Consider the following 15,031-nt stretch of genomic DNA (forward strand, 5'->3'; position numbering starts at 1 on the left):
TTGCATATGCCCCTTGAGACAGAGTAATCAGCCCCTTCAACTGTCTGATCTCTATCCCAAGGTACGAATTCAGAAGGCCGAGATCACTCATCTCGAAGTGATCTCTCATCTGCACCTTGAATATCTTGATGTGCTCATCACTTTCACCTATGACAATTAAGTCATCTACATACACACCAAGGATTAGTGATGTATCGGAGCCCATCTTGTGATATACACCTTGTTCATGTTTACTCTGGGAAAATCCAAGCGACTTAAGGGTAGTATGAAGCTTGTAATATCAGGCACGTGGCGCTTGCTTTAGCCCATATAAGGCCTTCCTCAGTCTCAGCACCTTTCCCTCTTCTCCCTTTACCACAAAGCCTTCGGGTTGTCGCACGTAAAGCTCCTCCTCCACCGTGCCATGGAGAAATGCAGATTTCACATCAAGATGGTGCAAATCCCACCTCTTTTCAGCAGCAAGGGCAATTAGGAGTCGAATTGACTCAAATCAAACCACTGGAGCAAAGACCTCATCAAAGTCAATGCCCTGCCTCTGAGAATAACCTTTCACAACCAGCCTTGCTTTGTGACGGATAATCTCCCCTTGTTCATTCTTTTTCAGCTTGTAGAGCCATTTCAGCCCAATTGGCTTGCAATGGACTTGAGGATGCACCAGCTCCCAGGTCAGATTCTTGTCACTTGATTCCATCTCCTCCTTCATAGCATTCCTCCACTCCTCTGCCTTTACGGCTTCCTAGAAACTCACAGGTTCTTCTTGGATGAGCAGGCAGTTTTCATCCACATTCAAAGGTGAGTAAGTATTAGCATAGATCTGAGCAAGAGGTATGTACAGAGGAGGATGACTTGTCTGTGACTCAGTGTGGGAAGATACCACCGATTCACCCACAGGTTGTTGCACTTCAGTCATTTCTTCATCATCGGGTAGTGTAGGGTTGACCGAGTCAACCGACTCTAACTGGGATATTTGCTCTAAGTCACCAGCCTTTGAAGATAGCTGAGGATAGAAGGTAAGTACTCGATCATTCTCACCTTGACTGTTCCACATCCATTTACCATTCTCATAAAAAATTGCATCACGAGTAATATGCACCTTGGAGTTGACCGGGTCAAAGCACCGATAACCCTTAGTCCCAACTTCATACCCGATAAAAACCATAGGATGACTTCTATCATCTAGCTTCTTATGATTTCCTCTTGTGGCCTTCACATGAGCAAGGGTCCAAAGACTCTCAGGTGGTCAACGCTTGGTCTTCTGCCGGTCCACTTCTCATATGGTGTGCTACCCTGAAGACTTTGGGTAGGTGAGCGATGTAAAAGGTAGACCGCAGTGCTCACTGCCTCTCCCCAAAGCTCTTTAGGCAGATCCTTCGACTTCAGCATGCTCCTCACCATGCCCATGACTGTCCTATTCTTCCTCTCAACAATGCCGTTTTGCTGAGGAGAATAAGGAGCAGTCAACTGCCTCTTAGTGCCTTGAAATCACAAAAATCAGAGAATTCATCGAAATTGAACTCACCTCCTCTATCAGTCCGGAGACATTTGATTTTTAGATCCTTCTCTGCTTCAGCTAGAGCCTTTAATTTCTTGAATGCACTTAAGGCTTCTGACTTGTGCTTGAGCAGAGCCACCCACATTAACCTCGAGCAATCATCAATGATTAGGAGAAAGAAGTGACTTCCCCCTAATGTGGGTAGATGTATCGGGCCACATAAGTCTGCATAGATGAGCGCTAAGGGCTGGGCAGCCCGAAATTCACTCGAGGTGGGGAAGGAGTGTCGACTTTTCTTGCCTGCTAGGCAGTGGATGCACAGATGAGTGGGCACTTGAGTGAGTGGAAGACCCTCGACTAACTGGTTCGAACTCAATTCTCTGAGGCTGTGGAAGTTCAAGTGGCCAAATCTAGAATGCTAGAGCCAACTCTGTTCATCAGCATCTTTCTAGACCAAACACTGATCAACAACATGAAGTTTGTGAAGGTATAGCCGACCTTCAGTGCGTTTGACCTCTGCAAACACTTCTCCATCTTGATCAAATATGGTCAAGGAACCTCCATACATGACCATCCGACACCCCTCTTCATGAAGCCTGCCCAAACTAAGGATGTTAGCACATAATTTCGGTACATAGAGTGCCTTACCGAGTTTCACAATATGTCCATCACCCCAATTAACATGTATAGTGCCTCTGCCAGCTATTTGGACTGTTGAATTGTCGCCGAATTTGACAATTCCGGATGCCTCTCCATCGAGATCTGCAAAGAAGCTTCGATTACCTGACATGTGATTAGTGGCCCAGTGTCAAGATACCATAAGTCAGGATCAGAGGGCTCGGCGGCTGAGCCTTGGAGCAAGACATCACAGGCTTCACCAGCAATAGCCATGAGTAATGTAGAATCCGGCTTGTCAGTGACCTCTACCACATAAGCTTGCTCTGACCTCTCCTTCTTTGCACTACGGCATTCATACGCAAAATGCCCAAATTTCTGGCAGTTGTAGCATGGGATCTGTGACTTATCGTATTGCACTTTTCCTTCATCAGCAGGAGGAGTCCGGCTGCGACCACAGCCTTTGCCTCGGCCTCCACAACGGCCACGTACGCGTCCTCTGCCTCGGGATGAAGATGCCTTAGCCGTAAGTGTAGTCTTGCTGAGTGCGCGGGCAAGTAGTGCCTGCTCCTCCTCCCGAGCTTCACGCTCCTTGAGCCGCAGCTCATGGATGGAGAGCGAGCCAATTACCTCATCCAAGGTGATCTTCGACAAGTCTCCATACTGCTTCAGGGATAGCGTCAGCGGGTCAAATTTCGCTGGAGTAGCACGCAAAAACCAAGTGACAACGTCCATCACAGACAATGTCTCCCCGAGCCGTTGTAGATCGGAGACGATTGTGGTGAATTTCGTCGCAAAATCCATCACACTGTCACTCTTGTCCATCGCGAGAATTTCATACTCGCGCTTGAGGCTCTGGACGTGGGATTGAATCACTCGATCCATGCCCGAATTCCGCGAACGAAGAATGTCCCAATTCTGCTTGGCAATCTTCTTCGCGTCAAGGACAATCATCAGGTCTTTTGGCACGGCCGAGAAGATAGCCGAGAGAGTGGAGCAATCCTTCTTCTTCGGCACGGAGTCTGATTCGATTGCTTGCAATAGATCGTGTGAGTCAAGAAATACCTCCATATTCATCGACCACACACGATAGTTGGTCTTGGAGAGCTTGAGGGATGGCGCTGGCAGCACCATCTCCCCCCTAGGCTCGCCGTACGAGCTCGCCTCGCCGGTCTTCTTCACCAGCTGCACGATCCACCGAATCGAGTGGCTCTGATACCACTTGTTGGCGCCTTGAACTCGTAATCACCTCAAGAACTTCCGAAAATGGCAAAGAAAAGAAATCGCTCCATAAGAAACAAGAAATCGAGAACACGTAACAAGAAATCATTCTGCGCACATTTCATCGAGCAGGTAGAGGCTCTTATATAGTGAGCCAATCAGACAAGGAGAGAGAGGGCAACATAACCACCAGCAGGTGTCCTGGCAAGCAAGTCTGATGTGGATGCATCTCCGCCGTTATAACTCCTCGCGATGGACGGTGGAGATCAACCTGAAAAAAGAAACATAACTGCCAGAAAAACATAGAATCCCCAAATGTTCGTTCCACAGAGAATTTCGCCGAAGCCGGCGAAATCGGAGAGCTCCGGTGAGGCTGGGCCAACTCCTTCAAGAGGACCCCTCCATCCCAGCCGGCCATTAGATAGTCTATCACTGGCAGCTTTCATAGCGATAGCCTCTCTCCCCATTATCGTCAAATGAAAACCTGTCTCCCCTCAAACCACAATTTCTCTAAGGCTTTCTATCGCCGGATTTGTGACTAAAGTTCTCCTCTTGGCCTTGGTTGCGTCTCTCTATTCCAAAAGGCTGCAGTTCCATCGCTGGGTCGCCGTCGCTCTCCACTCCCTCTTCTTATACTTTGGGCTTGATCTATTCCTCGCGAGCATTGCAATCATGACATGAGCGATGCTACCTCCGGGCACAAATCTTGAACCAAAGTTCACCGCGCCGCACTTGTCTTCTTATCTTCAGGATTTCTGGGGAAGATGGTGGAATCTAGTGGGCTCAAACATCATGCGTTCCGACATGTATGATCCAGTCCAAAGCTTGTGGGGAAGTACGGCAGCAGTGATGGCGTCGTTTCTTGTTTCTGGACTCATGCATGATGTTATCTTCTTTTACATGTCCCTCGAGCCGTCGACAGGAGAGGTTGGGTTGTTCTTCGTGCTCCACGGGATCTGCACGATGGCAGATATATCGGCAAAGAAGCAGTGGAGTATGCGGGGAATGAGGCCTCTGCAACCGGCATTAACGGTGCCGTTGACACTTGGGTTTGTATTGGGGACTTCTTGGTGGTTGTTCATGCCGCCGATAGTGAGGGCTCCTGGGAAGGAAACGGATGATCTATTCTTGCTGTTGAAAGGGGTTGCTGAAACCTAGGTGTTGTGAGCGAGATTGATGGGATGTTTAACACATGTGAGTCATTGTTGTGTGTCCATTTGAGGCCTATTAGAAGCCTGTATCCCTTGTATCATCCCATTTCTTCTTCTTCTTCTTGTTTTCATTGATTTTTCTCTTCTTCTCTCTCTCTCTCTCTCTCTCTCTCTCTCTCTCTCTCCCTTTTGTTACTACTTACTACTAGAGTTCGCCTGGCCCGAGCCCAATACAGATGGCGTTATGGGGACAGATGCTGTATTGCATATCAGAAATGGGACATCTGGCATCCATCTTTCCGGATATCGGTTGCTACAGGTCAGATATCCAATACAATTATCCATCATGATGTCATCATATGTCAGAAATGGATATGGGGACAGATGCTGTATTGCATATCAGAAATGGATGACGATATTCTATATTGGTGTGGGATGTATTTTTTTATCGTCGTACATATAAATTTAAATATATTTTATATTTCAATTGAATAATAGATTTAGTCAATATTCAAGTTTAGCTTGAAAGGTTGAAAAAAATGACATCCGATATTTATTAGCCTAACCTAGCCAAAAACGGACTCGCATTCCTAATTTCCAAGCCTAGTCAGATTATTGGACATTGATATCTGGATACTGATTTTTAGCATATGTAACATCAGATATCCAAATACCCAACTCTGATATCCAATATCCACTACTAGGATCTGCAATGTCGTGACTCCTTTGATATTTTTTCCGATATAGGGGATTGGGTGGATATTCAACATCTGGTTGGGATCGAATATCTGATATTTGAATTATATCTATTTCACCCACATATCAGATATCAGTTTTCCAATATCACATACCGGGCAGATATTGAATAGACATACAGACTTACACTAATTATCACCACCTATGGCTCATTGTAATGCCCCAAAGTAGGCGGCATCCCTACAGACATATGTGCGTGCTAATTGTGAAGACACATCCTTGTACTTGGACTCAGAATAGGGGGTCAATTCCTTAAGAATCATAAGTGGCGACACCAGACCTTGATTTTAAAGCCGATGCCCATTAGGTGCTTGTGCTTGTTGATGCACAAGCACGGCGGATAAGGGCAGTCACGCGCACTGCACAGACAGGCTATCGAGGATGCGCATGCATAGACACCAAGCATCATGCGCACGCGGGATATGCAAAGTGGGCATCAAAGGCGGTGCATGAGAGCCGGGCGTGGTGCAGGGCAGCCTATGGGTAGTGGTGTGACGCATAGTGCCAAGGCTTGGGGTAGCGAGCGGCCGGTGCCAATGCAGACCGATTGTGGTGGTGTTAGCACGAGTGCTGGTGGCTCGTGGATTGTGAAGGCTGGGATGGAATGGCTGGTGCGCTAAGAACTATGACCCATGGCGCGCCATGCTTACGCGAGGGCACACTTGTAGTAGTGGTGCTGATGATGGATATTATGTGGCCGTCAAGCCAATCACACTACCATATTTACGTTCATTATTAATCTGTGTGATGTTTATAATGAAGTCCATGAATATGCGCAATGACTTAGTTAATTATGATGAGATCATAATACAGTGATCACTGGTTTTTAAACATGTATTCTAAATATTCCTATTCGAGGATAGTCAAGACTAACATCGAATTATCCGGATAGAATAACACTAGCTGATTCTACTTATTCGATAAGTATAGCTGATCCTATGGCTATTAGTGTGGCGACACTAAGGACAAATAGTGGGTGCTCTTTGGAGAAAGAGTTCGCTGAATTGGTTCGTATGAATCCCTAAATGGTATTATACCTAAACGTCAATTAGGTTGATTCAAGTCAAGGTTGTATAAGTGATCCACTGACCTGAGACACAAAGGACATCTCATGAGTGGATGACTACATTTTGACTATGACTTACGAGCCTCTAATCATGGGATTCAAATAAGTTATAAATTGGATGTAGTAAGAAGCTTACGGAGATGATTGAGTGGTCAAGATGGGATCATCCGCCCTCGGTACAAGAGGAGATTGACTGAAGGAAGATGATGCAGAAAATCCTGGCCAGGGTAGTGAGGATATTGGAGAAGGCGTTCTCCAATGATCCCTGCACGCATCAGTACTAATTGAATGACAGATCAGAGTTTGATGATAAACCATACTCCAAGTTGTTCGAGAGTCTCATGGATAATGGATTATACATATACGGTAACCGATGACGGTAAAGGTTCTATGAGAGAGTTCGAGACTACTCGGCATCTTCTAGAGCACGAGGTGTAGCTTGGCATCCCACAGGCTAGAAACTTAACCTATCGACTAGGTTAAATCGATCATTATTTAATTAATCTATATGTTGATATAGTTAATTAATAAGGTTGGTCAATAAATGTTATTAGGCCATTAAAGTTATTAACTAGAACAATACATGGGCCTAGAGGGTCACACGCACAAGGTCATAAGGGCATTGGTGGATATATTTTACTTTGGGGATTTTTGGGAAAACCTTAAGTGAAATATAAAGAGGAAAGGGTCTCATTTGAAGCACCCATGCAAGCCTCATTTGAGAGCCTCTCCCCCTCTCCACTCTCTTCTCCACTCATCCAAGGAAGAGTGTCTTCATGGTGAGGAGATCCTCTAGATTTCTAAGAAGAGTTGAGGAAGAAGATGTGGAGATCCAAGCGCCGAGTGATCGCGTGGATACTTCTAGAGGCTGGACGCGTGAACGGCTTCAGAACGATCTCAGAGCGGCAGAGTCAAGGGTGGACTGAGTTCCCCAAAAGGTGCTAGCAAGGTTTTGTTTTATAGATCAATGGAGAATCGATCAACCATGCTTCCGCATCCATGGAACGTGTTTTTCCATGGCCAAACTAAAGCATAGAACCCAATAGTTGGCAGGTGTGTGCTTAGGGATGAGGTTTTCAAGGCAAAGGAGCGCCACTACTCAAGCGCGTGTTACGCCTAATCTCGTTACTTCAGTATCATCCTTGGTCTTCCCACATGTAATGGCTATGACTATGAAATAATCTTGTCCTTTTATGATAACAATGACCCAATTCATATATGGGGCCTTGCCCTAGCTTCTCCTTTTAAACTCCAAGCAATCTAAAGTTTTTGCAAGCGACTTCCACTACACAAGCAAAGGCTGTTCAATGTTTTTGCCTAAGCGTTGAGGTCGGCACACGTTTGATCCGAGAGTTGTTGTTCATAGCTTAGGATTTGACCACGTAACGATCATGGAAAGATTACGGATAATAGTTTGAAAAAAGAGGGTACATGATTGAAGGGGCTTATGTTTATTCATCCATTAGACGAATTTTTGTTTTGTTCCAATCCCATATTAGCAGTTAGACTGAACATATGATGAATCAGACACTATCTTGATTTAAAATTGGAGGAACTGAGTCGTGTTTGATGATGGTGTTGATTTAAGTTGCTAGAGATAGCCTAAGAGGGGGGGGTAGGCTCTACCCTTGTTCAATTTCTTTTCTGAATCTTCTTTACCCTCTAGTAATGTGTTTTTATGTAGATATCTCTGACACTACTTAGGCTTTAGAGGAAGTGAGGGACAATGCACGGTATTTTTATACAGGTTAGGGCTATTCCCTTACTCCTGTCCCGAGATATCCTGCCAGAATTTACAATCAATCCCTAACCAAGTTCTTTAACTGCCCCAGCTAAAACAACTTGGTAATAGGGATACACGGATATCACCTAACTAAGAATCGAGATGGAGAGTAGTCTCGGGCCCCCTTAGCCTTCACAAAGTCACTCATCCCTTCAACTCCTTCTAGCCCACACCACTTAGAGCTTTGTAATTTGTTGATGTTTCTGCACCTTAAGATGTCTTCTTCTATAGATCTGACTTATGCAGAATCTAGCATGAAAAATGGATGAGCAGTGTCTATTGATTTGTTGATCAGAAAGTGTCGACAGAGAGGAGAGAATTACTTAGTGAGATTAGTGAAAGAAGATGGCTCAGATTGTATAGAGAAACTATAGGAGGGAGAAAAAGAGGAAAAAAATCAGAAGAGTTAGGGAAAAGTGACTGAAGGTTGTTATAGGAGGAGGAAATATATAGGTGGAAGTAAGGCCCATGGATGGATGGTAAGCCAAATGGGACAAAATCCAATCATTCATCAGTCATCCATCATAACCTCTGAATGTTTACCAAATGAAATCCCTTATCACATATCATCCCACCATGTTTCTCATTCAGTGGAATGCAGACTCAAGACACAAGACCCGTCACGATGCAGATTGCAGTCTTCCCTTCGAGATTCACCATGCCAGAACAAGACAATTTCTTCACTATTGCTTTTGCAATGGCTGTCACTTTTTCAAATTTCACGCTGCTTGGAAGAAAAAGAAGTTTTTATCTCCACACATTATCGCCTGAAAAATGCCCCCTTTTCCCTTTTAGTTTCTTTCATTTCAAATCTTTTCTCTGGTACCAAAAATGTCCCTGCATTCTCTACATAGCGGCCATTTTCCTTCGAGGGTAATAAGGAGAAGAAATTCTATAATGCTAATATTAGCATAAGTTATGGATAACCCTTCTAAAGAGGATTTGCTAGTTCACATTCATTATTGATTCCGTTTGTCCTAGTTATAAGATTAATCACAAAACACGTCATTAGTACATTATTACTGAAATTCATCAAAACATCACCCCTATATTTGATGATGAAATTTAATGGCGAAGCATCAATCTTCAGATGGAACTGAATGATGGAACATGGTGGGATGGTATGTGATAAGGGATTTCATTCGGTAAACATTCAGAGGTTATGATGGATGACTGATGAATGATTGGATTCTGTCCCATTTGGTTTACCATCCATCCATGGGCCTTACTTCCACCTATATATTTCCTCCTCCTATAACAACCTTCTGTCACTTTTCCCTAACTCTTCTGATTTTTTTCCTCTTTTCTCCCTCCTATAGTTTCTCTGTACAATCTGAGCCATCTTCTTTCACTAATCTCACTAAGTAATTCTCTCCTCTCTATCAACACTTTCTCTCTCTGTCTCTCTCATCAAAGCATCCCTTTGGATTTTCTCCCTCTAAAATATATTATCACTCCTCATTATCTAGATTCTCATTTCCTTCCTCTCCACATCCATGTTCCGAATAACCACTTGTAGAAACATATTTGGATGTCAATTAATCCAGAGGAAAATGATGATTATCAACAAGGTAATGCAACAAGAATGCTCGAGACATCATTTTCAGCCACTTCACGTCTTCGCGTCATCATTGTGAAGAAAACAAAGAGGATAATACCAGCCTTAGAGATTGCATATATTGCAAAGTTCAGACTTATATCCAAAAAAACCTGCTCTAATACCATGTTAGACATGGGCAAGATTTCTTCCTCCTCTGCTGCTGATGTTCTTCTATTTTCTAGATTCAGAGAGACCTTTGCACCTAATGTTAAACAAACCAAAAACTCACACATCACCTTTCACCACGCTAGACTATATACCGACCACTTACAGAGATTGGTACACCCATGTACCTAGACATATTCTCAAGTGCCACTTATAGCTGTGGCCCACCTACACACAAATGCTATGGGTTACTCATAATATATATCCTAGTTAGAGTACTAACGAAGAAAGATAAACGAAACATAAAGTTAACTAAAGACCCTAATCAACAGTTTCAGTCAGCTTTTTAATTTACATTACTCCTACTATGTCCTCATCCACATCCTCTGGCTCATACACATCCTCACCATTGATAACTTTCTACATTATGTTTGATATTTCCCATGGCACATGATATAATTGTAGATCCTTCTTATCCTCAATAATTCGGGAAGTTTGAACCTTACCTTTGTGGAGTTTCAATGACCCAGTTCCTTTTTTCTAGGATCATTGCCTCGATGTTATATTATTGTCTAAGCATATAAATAATTTAATCAAACCTTTCCAGTAATTATCAGATTTGCTTCTGATTTTACCAATACAAATGATACAAAGTGATTTATAAATGTCACTGGTGATGTATGCTGATTTGCATATAATATTAAGTAGTTCTCTCCTTAGGCAATGACTAAAGGGATGACTATACAGACAAAGACTCAAATTTAACGATGTTGATGAGGACTCTCCTCTCATGACAATGACTCTTTCACATAAACAACAATAATAGCTATCTTCAGAAAACCTGAGTTTAATGAAAAAGATGATTTCCCTTTAGTAATGAGAATTGTGATGACTCTCTAATAGTGTCATCAATGAGTTTGCTCCTTAGCTGTATGCTTTTGATAATATTTTTACTCACAATTCTTTTCTGCATAAGAAAAGTGTTGGAATCCTTCCTGGATTGATGATTAGATTCTTTTGTTTCTCATTTTGACCTATTTCTATTTTTGTGATCCACTAGATCATGTCAAATTAAATCTTATGGAAATCCTCACTATTCGGAGATCCAGTTATGTTGTTTATCAGATTACATAGATTGATGTATTTTGGCTGAAAAGCCCATTGATGGAATGGGGCTTTCACAGTTCCAACAAAGGAAGGTAATGTACCACATTGATTCATGCAAAATTTTGATGAATTTAGGAGGCATATTGGGAGCAAGGATTCAATCCATAAAAAGCCGGCAGTGAAAACTGAATTCCCAATTTATACTTTTTAATAAATAAATTTAGCTTAAAGTAAATATTTTGAAGGAATAAAAACTTCGAAAGACTTTAGTTAATAATTTCAAGTAAACTAATGAAAATTTATAAGAAGGTGAGAAAGTATTCGATAAGTTTATGGAGAAGCATTCTCAGAGTAATGATTGAATCTATAAAAACAGGTAATGACAAATCTTAGAGTAATGATTGTTCACTCCATTATATTGGTGGGCCCGCCCCAGAGCTCGGAACTCAGCGAAACCACTAAATCGGACCTGCACGTACTCTTATCTAGGGTTTCATTGCATTACGTAGTTACATTCACTTAATAAATTTACCCGTCGGACGATGCCTTTGTCGACGTCCGACATCAATCATCCCTAAAGGCCAGTCCCTATGGAGACGACCATACTCACAACTATACATTCCTAAGTAAGATTGTACATGAAAAAACTATTTGATTAAAGAAAAAATAGAAACGACGACACAAAATTAACACACCAATTTTTGCTTTTTCACAAATCATCTAAATTACATTAAAACTTCAAATACAATAAAATAAAAAGTACCAGATAGGGTTGATTCAGAGTTGTTCTCCTCTCTGTTTTGCAATTGTGAAAGAGTCCCTTCTATAATGACCTCCTCGACCCGAAAGTCAGCTTTTATACTTAGGATAAATGGTAAAATTACCATTTGACCCCCCAATTAGTAGTTAGTTTTTATCCATAGATGTGAGCTTGATCTGAACCCAAAGAGATAAAAAGAGGAGGTTGAGACGAGCAAATCCATAAAAATTTAACCTCAATCTGACTTCAGGATCAAAAGTTATTCATAAATGAAAATTGACCAACCTGAGCCACTGGAACAATTTTAAGTAAATTTTTTTTATAGACACAATTTCGTGTCGATCGCTGATTCTGGCCCATTTTAAAAACCTTTGGCGCCTCCTCTTTCGGAGCACCACATACCCTGTCCTGGAAATAAAAGAGTAATAAAAAAATGCGAAAATACATTTGCCTGTGTTTTTAATAACACTACCCACTCATATTTGGCCACATCACCTAGTGAGCGTGCGCTATGTAGGGCAGCCCGGACGGTGAACTTACCGCCTAAAGGAAGAATTTCCGTGCAATGCATTGAAAACATCAGATTCCTTTTCAATAGCCGAGATGATGCCACGTAGCATTGGCGATTCGATATCCAAAATTTTGCAGAAAAATTGATGGCGCAGGCCATCAAAGATCGTCGACAACGTCGTTCGCACCGCCCACCACCGTCGTTGAAGCTCAAATGAAAATTTCTCGATTATCGCGTATTGTTTTCATCGTTCTTTCTCTAGTGTTTTATGTTTTCCCGTCTTGCCGTTGTGTTTTCGTCTCGTTTGCAACGTGTCCATACGTTCTTCGTCATTGACACAGGGAGGAATCCTTAGTCATTTTTGGACCCCCTCCCTTGTGTCCTTGCTTCTTCTTTTTCTTTTATTTTCATTTCTATTTCCCTTTAATTTATAATTGGGGGCCCATTTATGTAAGGGCCCGCTAATGGTCCCCTTCTTTCCACCTTTTTGTTGACCTACTTAAGGGCCCATCCCTTCCCCCCTTTATAATGGAAGAGGGGGCGCCCAAATCCCTTAGACCGGGAATTAAGAAAGAAGAAAGTGTTTTTTTGTTCTTGGTCTCACCCCCCCTCCATCGAGAGAGAAAGAAAAGGGGGAGGAAGAGGAGAACGGTGCTGCAGCCAGGGAGGGAGCTATCTGAAAGAGGAAAGGAAATTCTGAGGAATTCCTCTCACACTACTCTATTCGACTGCCCTGGTTTTCTCCTCCACCATGGAATAGCCATCCAAGGTTCACTGCCGACGGCCGTCCAGTCCACTCCCGCCTACACCAGTCGCGCCCCGCCCCGGACTGCCTGTAGTTGTAGCCAGGGGACGCGATCCCGTAATTACATCATAGACTGTTCAGAATCCCCAATTGTCGACCAAGATAGGGCCAAATTGTCGTTCTTCTCACCCCGCTAGTCAGTGAATCCACTTGCCACTTCCGTCGACCTGTAGCGACGGTCCAGAAACTTGAACCTCTCACTGCGGCACCGACAACTCGGGATTTTTCCTGTGGATATCTCTACAGGTTTGAGAACCCCAACGAGAACGTTGATCCCCCCTTTCGTGCGGGCCACCCAGGAATTCGGCCGTCCTAGAGAAATTGACGCTGCCGTCGTTACGCCAGCTGCTTCGGTGGGTCAATGCGTTGACGATGGCTGGGGCACGCTCAAGCTGAACCCCAGCCACTGGATTCTATCCCTCCGCCGAGGAGTCTACCGCTGCTGAGCCCAAGGCTGCCCACGGGAAATCCCACGAGAAGCCTGCGTCGCCACTCGTGACGGTTTGGCCCCAACGCCTCTGAATTCCCCAACGCCTTGCGGGATAACAATCATTGCCGCTCGCCATTGCCAATTAACCTCCCTGGGTTGACTATCACAGGTTGCCCTGGAGGGGTTCGACAATGTGGCTTGAGTCACGACATCACCGTTGGTCGCTCCACCGCCGCCTCCTCCTCCGCCGTACACTCTACGGCACCTCTCCGCTTCACCCGTTTTGACTGCAACCGACTGTCGACAAATTCTGCACTATGAGCCATATCTACGAGGTACGCCGTCCTCTCCCGTCGCTCGTTTAATCGCGCCACTTACAGTAAATTATCGTCTTGACTCCTCCGCGCTCAGGCTAGATAGGTGAGAGAGGTTTTGAGAGAAAACTACAACGTACTTGAGTGTCTTACCGGTACGGACGAGACCATCCATTACGTGCAAGCCCTACGGATTGACTCGTTCGGTTGTAGACACCTTCGTCGCTCCAATGAGGTTCAAGAGGCAACCGTCACTACCACCTGGCGACCTCGTCCAAGCTCGGAGCTCGGCACCTCCCTTGAGTCAGAGCCTGCACATACAACACATAGGATACCCATACATCACGTCGTTGTCACATAACACGTTAGGGTTGCATCCGTCGGATGACGACACCGTCGATGTTTGATACCTTTATCAGCACCAAGTCATCATACGTGGTGTCAATCGTATGACGTCCTACACGACGTTCGACATAAAAAATCCCTGATTAAATGGGCGCGCGCAATCAGACACCGAACAGAAAAAAAATTATGTGTATGCCTCTCAATATTCTCCCTCCTCCATATTTCCTAAAATATCGTAGAAAAAATCATAGAAATATTCCGGTTAATTCAATAAAACATTGGAAATATTTTTATTGGGTTTTTACACCTGTAGTGCGCAACCGAGAAATGTTTTAAGGGCATATTTGCAACATAATTTCAGAAAAGTCCCTCCGACTTTAGAAATTACTTTAAAACTCCTATTTTCCTTATAAATGTATCTTGTTATAGGTTTATAAATTAATTTTTTCCTTATAAAGTCCCTAAAAATTTGATAAAATTCTAGAAAAATCTAGAAAACCTACTAATTCATCCCCACATTAATTAAAATTAAAATTAAATTTTAAACCTGCCACTTTCATTTAAATAGAATTATTCCAAGCGTAGCTAAATTCCATAAAATTCTTAAATTAACAGATAATTTGGGGAAAATGAGAAATTACTTGGAAAAATTAATTAACATTTAAATTTATGATAACAACCCTATTTTAAAATCATCAAATGCATAACATTGCACTAATTACTTGAACTAAATATCAAATTTAGGGTATTAGCTTGTCTCAACACAAATGACTACAATATCGGCCATATTCATCATGAGTAATGCTAGACAGTGTTATGTTATCCAGATACTTCAATGTCTTTCATGACTATCCTTCAAATAGGAATAAGTTGAAAACATGCTTAAAGGCTGGCGACCTTGGTATTACGATCTTATTATAATTCACTATGTATAGTCATGTATACATGGACTTCATTATAAGCATCACAT

The 15,031-nt window shown here is 43.0% G+C and overlaps 1 pseudogene; it reads left to right on the forward strand.

Moving 5' to 3' along the window:
- Positions 1–4,012: 4,012 nt before the first annotated feature.
- On the forward strand, positions 4,013–4,486 carry LOC144716388 (putative long-chain-alcohol O-fatty-acyltransferase 5 pseudogene; annotated as a pseudogene).
- The last annotated feature ends 10,545 nt before the right edge of the window (positions 4,487–15,031 follow it).

This window comes from Wolffia australiana, chromosome 2, assembly GCF_029677425.1.
Source record: "Wolffia australiana isolate 7733 chromosome 2, ASM2967742v1".
In the NCBI taxonomy this organism is placed as follows: Eukaryota; Viridiplantae; Streptophyta; class Magnoliopsida; order Alismatales; family Araceae; genus Wolffia; species Wolffia australiana.